This window comes from Papio anubis, chromosome 14 (assembly GCF_008728515.1).
Source record: "Papio anubis isolate 15944 chromosome 14, Panubis1.0, whole genome shotgun sequence".
NCBI lineage: Eukaryota > Metazoa > Chordata > Mammalia > Primates > Cercopithecidae > Papio > Papio anubis.
In genome coordinates, this window is record NC_044989.1 from 62,662,754 (window position 1) to 62,673,046 (window position 10,293).

The following is a 10,293-nucleotide window of genomic DNA, read 5'->3' on the forward strand; positions in this document are numbered from 1 at the left end:
TCTTTAGAAGACCATGCTGCAGAAACTTCAAAATACAAAAGAATGGTACTATCTACTATTCTGGTAAAGTATTTTAAGAGGACTGCAAAAATCCAGGGTAATAGTTTGTAAAATGCCTCCTTGTTTCTAGTAATGGAATGTAAGAGGGAAACTTTGCAGAGTTTAAATCGTAACTTGTGGTCTTGGTTGTCAATTCACATCATGTGATTGGAAATTGAAGATACTGACTGAAAGGCTGAGACTGGGAAACAGACCCTATGCTGTGGACTGAATTGTACCCCCCACCCCAAATTCACGTGCTGAAGCTCTAACCCCCAATACGGTAGTATTTTCTTTTGGAGATAATTAGGGCTAGATGAGCTTATGACGGTGGGGCCTTCATAATGAGACTGGCGTCTTTATAAGAAGAGACACCAGAGAGTTTGCTCTCCTACCACAAAGAGGTCATGTGAGCCCACAGCAAGATGATGGCTGCCTGTGCGCCAAGAGAAGAGGCTTCAGAATGAAACCTACTTGCTAGCACCTTGATCTTAGACTTCCAGCCTCCAGAGCTATGAGAAGTAAATTCCTGTTTAAACAGTATTCTGTTACAACCGCCCAAGTGGACTAATTACAGTCTGGTGGCCTCCGTTATCAAAGTCAGCAACAAAGTTAACAGAGCTTTCTTAGGCCACCTTTTCCATGCAGAGGGCAATCTCCTAAAAGTAGTGTGAACATTGGGACAATGTGATCCTTCTGTAGTTCATAAGCATCATGCCTGGGTTTTCGCATTCCTGGGTGAGCTGTGCGTCCCTCAAACCTTGTTATGGCATCGGCATATTACTCATCTGACGTGAAAAAGAAAAAAAAAAGGAAGAAAAAAATAATTAAAAGGAGAAACAATGTGAGAGGGAAGGACATATGCATAATACTGTAAAACCAGTGGAAGGCTTGATGAAACTCAAAACTGGGAAGTTCTATTTTAAGAAATTGCAACGTGCAGCTTAACTGTTTCTGGATTTCTTTGCCGGCTGAAAAGTGGGGATGATGAATTGACACCCACTGCAGGGGCATTTTGCTGCCTCAGCAAGTTTCGTGCAGCTGCTTCAGGACTGAATACTGCAGTAGCTTCTGACAGCGTCTCCCGAGGGTCCCCAGCTAAGAGCCCTTAGACTACTTGAGTGGACTAGGACACAAATTACCTGTCTCAAAAAGGTTTGCTTTGCCTTTGGGAAAACCTCGTCTTTCCTAGAGGGAAATTTTTTTTTTTTTTTTTTTTTTTCCCGGAGACGGCCTCACTTTGTCACCCAGGCTGGAGTGCAGTGGTGTGATCTCGGCTCACTGCAACCTCCACCTCCTGGGTTCAAGCAATTCTCATGCCTCAGCCACCCGAGTAGCTGGGATTACAGGCGCCCGCCACCACGCCCAGCTAATTTTTGTATTTTTAGTGGAGGTGGAGTTTCACCATGTTGGCCAGGCTGGTCTCAAACTCCTGACTTCAGGTGATCCGCTTGCCTTGGCCTCCCAAAGTGCTGGGTTATAGGTGCAAGCCACTGCATCTGGCCATGGGAAAGTCTTAATCCAGTTCTTTTTGGGGCTCTGAGAGAGAGTATAAATATGGTAAATTAAAGCCAGTTTCCCAGGGAGCTATGTGACACTTAAAAAAAAAATTATTCTTTTCTTCCTCCATTTTGCCATATATTTGTATTGTTATCTCATGTGTGATGGGAGAACATTTTGCTTCTTACTAAAGAGAAATGTCTTACGTTGAGGGGAAATGGTTCTTAGTTTAGAAAAATACTTTGCTAGCCCTTAGGGCTGCTGACGGTGAGACTCAGCTTTGGGGCAGAATGAGTTGCAGAAAGAGGGTATTTGGATGTGAGACCTTTGGGAGATAATTGGAATTGTCCTGCCCAGTAAGGTGGGACGAATATTGAATTCCTGGAGACAGCTCTGGAAAGAGGGTGAGGGAAGAGAAGGGAGGGACTGTGGAAAGGTTTGCAGGGGTGTCCAATCTTTTGGCTTCTCTGGGCCACATTGGAAGATGAAGAATTGCCTTGGGCCACATATAAAATACACTAACACTAATGATGCTGATGAACTTAAAAAAAAAATCTCAAAAAATCACATAATGTTTTAAGAAAGTTTATGTACATTTTCACTACTGTTCGGTTCTTGAAGAAAAAAAAAAGAAAGTTTACCAATTTGTGTTGGGCCACATTCAAAGCCATCCTGGGCCACGGGTTGGACAAGCTTGGTTTAGAGGAAGGAAGGTAGAGGAGCTGACTTAACGTGCAGGTAGCCCAGTGTGAGGCCTGAGAAGGGAGAGCCAGCAAAACATCCAAAACGGCAGGGATGCTTCTGGATTCTAGCAGTCAATGTGAACATGGTGGCTGTGCAGTGCTCTAAAGAACGTCTCTCCAAAGCTTTATAGAGATCTGCTGCATACAATTGCTTTGGGCAAGTTATGGCTCCAAGAAATCAAGAGGGATCTGGGGTCCAGTGATAGGCCCAAGAGAAGGGAACAGTCAGTGCAAGGCACAGGAATTCAGTGGGAATAGGAAATGGGAATGGGAGCTCACACCAGAACAAAACCCCAGGAATGCACAGCTTGAGCTATTTAGATGCAAAGGTTAACAGAAAGGGCAACTTGCTGAGGCTGAGGATTTCCCAACTGTCATCTGAGTCACGTGGAAGAGTAAGGGTGAGGTTGTACTCTTGGGCACTGGAAGAGATCAAGTCCCATCCAAGTAGGGGATGGGGGTGGGGGTTTGGGGGGCAGGAGGGGGATCCAGAAGACGGAGGACATGCCCACAGCTATCCTCGACAGTCCTGCCCATCCTCTGGGGAAAAGTCAAACCCCAGATTTCAAAATGGCTTCAAAGCAAATTCTGATCTGCTTCATGGTCTAACTTTAGAGATGTCTGAGGGTGTGAGTGGGCAGCTGGAAGGATGAGATAGTTGTTTTTATACTTTTAACATTTCTTCTGTTTATTCCCATTCTTTCATATTTAGCAGAGTCATTTTTGAAAGCCTGCTACAACTGTGTTATGGATGTCAAATATAATTTTCAAATAGTTAAGAATGTAACATAAGTAAGCCCGTGTCAAAGATGTGTTTAGCTCACTCATGAGGACACTGGCAAGATGGCAACACCAGTTCAAAGGTTATATGTAGTCGGTGAAAAGAAGAATGCAGAAAGATAGCAGAGTCGGATATAAAACAGGTCCTGACAGAGCAATAACTAACCTTTGGGCTTATCTTTTCTACCAGAGAGAAATCATTTACCTCTCCACCAGAAAAAAAAACTTTGCAAAACTTGTCAATATTTTATAGATTAAATCTAGCTTTTCAGAACCTAGTCTCATCAACTGTAAATAGTAAGTCAAGAGGCCAGGCACGGTGGCTCATGCCTACATGTAATCCCAACACTTTGGGAGGCCAAGGTGGGAGGATCACTTGAGCCCAGGGGTCCAAGACTGCAGTGAGCTATGATTTTGCCACTGCGCTTCAGCTTCGGTAACAAAGCAAGACCTTGTCTCTATTAAAAAAATAATAAGTAGGTCAAATAAAGTTATATCCCTTAGAAAATCAGATGAGTCTTAGGAAGGTTGTTACACAATAGTCAGTCATGTGGCTTTGAAAGAGCATGTGGTAATCTTTGTGCTGAATTTCCAATTTTTGGATGATTTTTCTTAAGGGAAAGCAAAAGACTAGATTATTGTCCTCACTTAAGTCACAGAGCTAAAGGGGAGCAGCACAGTCTTGGAGCCACTATGATGGGGTAGAAGCAATAAAGGGAAAGAGACATGGTTGAAACTCAAGAAATAAAAAGAAGACTGCCTGCTCATCCCTCCCCTCCTGGAGAGTCTTCTTTTACTTCTAAAACCAGATTTTTCTGCTACTGATCTAATAAAGGGACTACTGGTCTCTTATATCCAACAATACCTTCTGTGTCACCAATTGGGGACCCTTGAGTTTGCACTGGAGTCAAAACATTATAGGGAACCCAGGCACTGCCCTATCCACTAGGGGTGAGAGAGTTGAATGTTAAAATCTCTTTGGGACATTTTTGCAATATCTAGCAACATTATTTTTTTAATCGTGGTAAATTTATACATAACTTAAAATTTACCATTTTCACTATTTTAAGCATATGGTTCAATAGTATTATGCACATTCACATTGTTGTGCTATTATTACCATCATCCATCTCTAGGACTTTTTCATCTTCTCAATTTCTTCTTCCCATAACCACTGGCAGTCACGATTCTACTTTCTGTCTCTTTGAACTTAACTATTCTACTCATGTAAGTGGAAATTTACAATATTTGTCCTTTTGTATCTGGCTTATTTCACTTGGTATAATATCTTCAGTCTGTCTATGTTTGCATGTGTCTGAATTTCACCTCTTTTTAAGGGTGAATATTCCCTTTTATGTATATACCACATTTTGTTTATCCATTTGATATGGTTTGGCTGTGTCCCCACCCAAATCTCACCTTGAATTGTAGCTCCCATGATCCCCACATGTTGTGGAAGGGACCCAGTAGGAGGCAATTGAATCATGGGGGCAGGTTTTTCCCATGCTGTTCTTGTGATAGTGAATAAGTCTCACAAGATCTGATGGTTTTATAAAGAGCATTTCCCCTGCACATGTTCTCTTGCCTGCCACCATGTAAGACGTGTCTTTGCTCCTCCTTCACCTTCTGCCATGATTGTGAGGCCTCCCCAGCCATGTTGGGAACCTCTTTTTTTTTGTTTTGTTTTTGTTTTGAGATGGAGTTTCCCTCTTGTTGCCCAGGCTGGAGTGTGATGGCTCAATCTCAGCTCACTGCAACCTTTGCCTCCCAAGTTCAAGTGATTCTCCTGCCTTAGCCTCCCGAGTAGCTGGGATTACAGGCATGCACCACCACACCCAGCTAATTTTGTATTTTTAGTAGAGAGAAGCTTTCTCCATGTTGGTCAGGCTGGTCTCCAACTCCTGACCTCAGGTGATCTGCCCACCTTGGCCTCCCAAAGTGCTGGGATTACAGGCATGAGCCACTGTGCCCAGCCAAACCTCTTTCTCTTTATAAATTACCCAGTCCCAGGTATTTCTTCATAGCCGTATGAAATACACCATTTCATACTGCTACGTTCATCTAATATGTACACCTAATACACCATTCATCCATTGATGCCTATCAACATTTAAAATGAACATACTCTTTTGATCCAGCAAGTCTATTTCAAGGACTTTGTCCTATGCATATACTTATAAATATATACAAAGATGGTATTTGTAGAAGACCCTCTTGGTTGCTACCCAAGAGACATTTCATCCTTTCTTCTGGCCCATAGGACCTTGAGTTTCTTCAAGTATCAGGATGGACTGTGATCAGGAGAAGCATGTTCTTTCCCAGCTCCAGGGGATTAATCTTAACTGATCTAAGCCAATTAGAGTAACTATTTCCCTCTTTAACAGTGATTGGTTTATGGATGGGTATGTTCTAGCTAATGATTTGTGAAGGGAAGTCTGTGGCAGGGCTTCTGGGAAAAGTTTTCCTCCCTGAGAAAAAGAGATGTGCAAGGAGAAATTGATTTCTTGCCTTTGAACAGAGCTGAACCGTGATGGGATGACTGGAACAGTACATGCCATCTTACTTCCAAACCCAGGGCAAAAAATCAAACACTCTGAAGATGGCAAAAGAAATATGGAAAACACTCGGTCCCTTAATGACATTGTTGGACCACTAAATTAACTCATCCTGGGACCATCTAGCTGTAGATCTCTTGTTATGTAAGATAATAAATCCTTATGGTTTACTTATAGTTGGGTGTTCTGTTATTTTCATTCTAAAACACTAATTGATACAGTGTTTATTGCAGCATTGTTTATAGTAATGAACACCCTAAATGTTAATCAATAGAGGACTCATTAAATAAATTATGTTACATCTATGCAGTAAAATACTATGTAGTTGTAAATAAAAAGAAGTGGATTTATATGCAGATATGGAATAAGTTCTAAGAAATAGTGAATAGGGCCAGGTGTGGTGGCTCACACCTGTAATTCCAGCACTTTGGGAGGCTGAGGCAGGTGGATCACGAGGTCAGGAGATCGAGACCATACTGGTTAACACGGTGGAACCCCATCTTTACTAAAAAATACAAAAAATGAGCCGGGTGTAGTCCCAGCTACTCTGGAGGCTGAGGCAGGAGAATGGCGTGAACCCGGGGGGCAGAGCTTGCAGTGAGCTGAGATTGCGCCACTGCACTCCAGCCTGGGCGACAGAGCGAGACTCCATCTCAAAAAAAGAAAAAAAAGAAAGAAATAGTGAATAGGAATAGCAAAATACATAAACATGTCTAAGTAGGCTGCTGTGTGTGTGTTAAAAAATATACACATACATATGTTTGTGTAAATACAGAAAATTTATGCAAGTGCATGCAACAAATTATTAATAAGGTAACTCTGGGGAGTGAGGCTAGGAGTACCAGGACAGAAGGGAGACTTACTTTTTATTTTATGCTTCTCTTTAAAGTTTGTATTTTTATACCAAGATAATGTATTACTCTTTCAATTTAAAAAGAAAGTTCAAAACTACTACCACCAGAGCAAAAACATTAATATCAGTTCAGGGTGTAAGCTATCAAATTCCAGGCACTGTCTTTTGCAGTGGGCCAGCCACGGATCTGCATAAAGCTGATAGAGGCATGGCTTCAGAAGGCAGAGGCAGGACTTTCGAAAGAGACACGTTGTAGGTGGAATCTGGTCCAAGAAAATTTATCCCCAAACATAGGGTTAATTGAGCCTCCTGTTTTGTCTTTTGTAACTACCCTAGGGCTGATATTCAGCTAGGATACATTGGCATGGACGCATCATTTATAACTGGGGTCCATTCTGACTGGGCTGGTCCCCTTTCAGAATATTTTGTGCCCATGAGGGACCAGCTGTTAAATATGTTGAATATCATCTCTATCCTGTTCCACTGAGTATGCCTAACTCTTCTTGTGCCTTCAACCATCTGAATATGTCCTTAACTCTTGGTTAGTAACCTTGTCTCCTGATAGTGAATATTTTGGGGGATGTATTTGGCAGCAGGTAATATAATATCAACTACAATAGCTTCAACAATATACAGTTATTGGGCTGGGCATGGTGGCTCATACCTGTAATCCCAGCATTTTGGGAGGCTGAGGCAGGAGGATTGCTTGAGTCCAGGAGTTTGAGACCAGCCTGAGCAACAAAGTGAGACCTTGTCTCTATAAAAAATGAAAAAACTTAGCCATACATGGTGGCATGTGCCCATCGTCCCAGCTACTCAGGAGCCTGAGACAGGAGGATTGCTTGAGCCCAGGAGGTTGAGACTGCAGTGAGCCGTGATCACACCACAACTTGGGCAACAGAGTGAGACCATGTCTCAAAACAAACAAACAAACACACAGTTATTTTGTATAACAAGTCTGTTTAGTAGTGGGCAGTTTTGGGGTTAATTAGGTGGCTCAATAGTGTCACTGGAGGTCGACCAAGAGCCTTCTCACTTTTCTTTCTGCCATCTTAGCATGTTGGCAAATCTCCCCGGTGGTTATCAGATGGCTGCTGTAGCACTGAGTAATGCCTTCATATGACAGCACACTAACAAGATGGTTAAGGAGGAGGATATAGTGGACCTTTTCCTCTTGTGATTCTTTCTTATTTTTAACAAATGAGTGAAATCTTCCCTAACAGCCATGAGTAGGTGTCTACTTGTGTTTTTTTGTTTGTTTGTTTTTTGTTTTAGAGACAGAGTCTCGCTCTGTGGCCCAGGCTGGAGTGCAGTGGTGCAATCTTGGCTCACTGCAACCTCCACCTCCCTGGTTCAAGCAACTCTTCTGCCTCAGTCTCCTGAGTAGCTGGGACTACAGGTGCACGCCACCATGCCCGGCTCATGTTTTGTATTTTAATAGAGACAGGGTTTCACTGTGTTGCCCAGGCTGGTTTCGAACTCCTGAGCTCAGGCAATCCGCCTGCCTCGGCCTCCCAGAGTGCTAGGATTACAGGCGTGAGCCACCGTGCCTGGCCCCACTTGTGTTTTACTAGCTGGAATTAAGTCATGTGACTACCCTTAGACCAGCCAATTACTGACAATGAGGATGAGCTTTGGACTAATTATGATTAATCTTTTTCAGTTGTGCATACTGACCCTGAATCAAATCAGGTTTTTGCCTACAAGAAAGAAGAAATGGCAACTAGGTAAGTAATCAGCTATGACTGGCACTCATACCTCTTGAGTTTGTGTTCTCTTTAATTTGGAATTTCATCAATAGTCTGTTGTTCAGCAGGACACGGTGGCTCACACCTATAATCCCAGCACTTTGGGAGGCCGAGGCAGGTGGATAGCTTGAGCCCAGGAGCTTGAGACCAGCCTGGCCAACTTGGTTAAACTCTGTCTCTACAAAAATTAGCTAGGTGTGGTAGCTTGTGTCTGTAGTACCAGCTACTTCAGAGGCAGAGCTTGCAGCAGTCAGAGATGGTGCCATTGCACTTCAGCCTGTGTGACAGAGTGAGACCCTGTCTTAAAAAAAAAAAAAAAGTAGTCTGTTGCTTTTTTTCTGTTTTGAAATAATGTTCATGTGTTTCTTATTATAAAAGTAATGTATGCTCATTGCTAATTAAAGGGAATATAGAATACATGGAGAAAATAAATCAACGTGTGTGTGTGTGTGTGTGTGTGTGTGTGTATTAGTCAGGGTTCTCCAAAGAAACAGAACCGATATGATATATATGTTAATTAATTTATTTCTTTTTGAGATAGAGTCTCGCTCTGTCGCCCAGGTTGGAGTGCAGTAGCATGATCTCGGCTCGCTGCAACCTCCACCTCCCAGGTTCAAGCAATTCTCCTGCCTCAGCCTCCCGAGTAGCTGGGATCATAGGCACTCACCACCATGCCCGGCTAATTTTTGTATTTTTAGTAGAAATGGGGGTTTTAACATGTTGGCCAGGCTGGTCTTGAACCCTGACCTTAAGTGATGTGCCCGTCTCAGCCTCTCAAAGTGCTAGGACTACATGTGTGAGCCGCCATGCGCGGCCTGAATGAATATGATATATATGGATATATAGAAAGATATATATTGTGACGGATTGGTTTGAGTGATCATGGAGGCTGAGAAGTCCCATAATCTGCCATATGTAAGCTGTAGATTGTGACATTGTGGTAAAATAGGAAATACATATTTGTTTTCTGTCCCTGGCTCCTGGTACAGAGCCCCCAATCCCTTGGAATTCCTGGGTGATGGGAGGATCTTTTGTTCTAATGAGGTAACTCTTGGTGGGCTTCTGGATGGTAGCTGGTCACCAGAAGACCAAGCCGTGGTTAGAAGTTTGGAACTTTCAGCTTCAACCCCTATCCTCTGGGAAGGGGAGAAGGACTGGAGACTGAGTCAATAATCAATCATGTGATAAAGCTGCTATAAAAATCCCTGAACTATGGGATTCAGAGAGCTTCCCGGTTGCTGAACACATGGAGGTACCAGAGGGTGGCAAGCTGACAAGGGCACAGAAGCTCCATGCCCCTTTCCGCATACCTCACCCTATGCATCTCTTTGGTTGTTCTTCTGTATCCTTTTTAAGGTCCTTTATAATAAATAATAAATGGGTAAACGTAAGTAGTTTCCCTGAGTTTTGTAAGCCATGCTAACAAATTGATTGAACCTGAGGAGGGATTAATGAAAACTCCCAATTTATGGCTGGTTGGTTAGATGTATAGTCACAACCTGGAGAACTTGTGACTGGCATCTGAAGTGGGGGCACTCTTCTGGGACTTCTTGTGAGATTGAGCCCTTAACCTGTGGTATCTGACACTAACTCCAGGTAGATAATGTCAGAATTGAGTTAAATTGTATATACCCAGTTGGTGCCTGATGGAGAATTTGCTGATGACACACATTTTGGTGACTAGAAGTGAAGTATTGTATTGAGTGGTGAGTGTGTGAGGGCAGGAAAAGCAATTTGGTTTTTCCTGTCTCAGAGACCGGGAGAGTTGGTGATATAGTTCCAGTCCAAGCCCAAAGGCCTGAGAACCAGGGAAGCCAATAGTGTAAGTCCCAGTTCTAATCCAAAGACCTAAGAACAGGGTAGAGGGTGGGGTGTGGCGGACGGTATGTATCCTGGTCAGAGTCTGAAGGACTAAGAAGTGGGAGGCTGATGGTTCAAGTCCCAGTCTAAGTTTGAAGGCCTAAGAACTGGAAGTATACCTTTATTAGCAGCATGAAAATTCTGCTAATGAACACCTGTATCTCCAAACAAGCTGAAAGCTTCAACTGTTGTATAAAGTATACACATGCTCAGTG

At 42.9% G+C, this 10,293-nt stretch overlaps 1 non-coding gene across 1 annotated transcript; it reads left to right on the top strand.

Moving 5' to 3' along the window:
• Positions 1–729: 729 nt before the first annotated feature.
• LOC116270446 lies at positions 730–833 on the top strand. Its single transcript, XR_004178481.1, has one exon. It is a non-coding gene; the product is annotated as a small nucleolar RNA U13 (small nucleolar RNA).
• Positions 834–10,293: the final 9,460 nt, after the last annotated feature.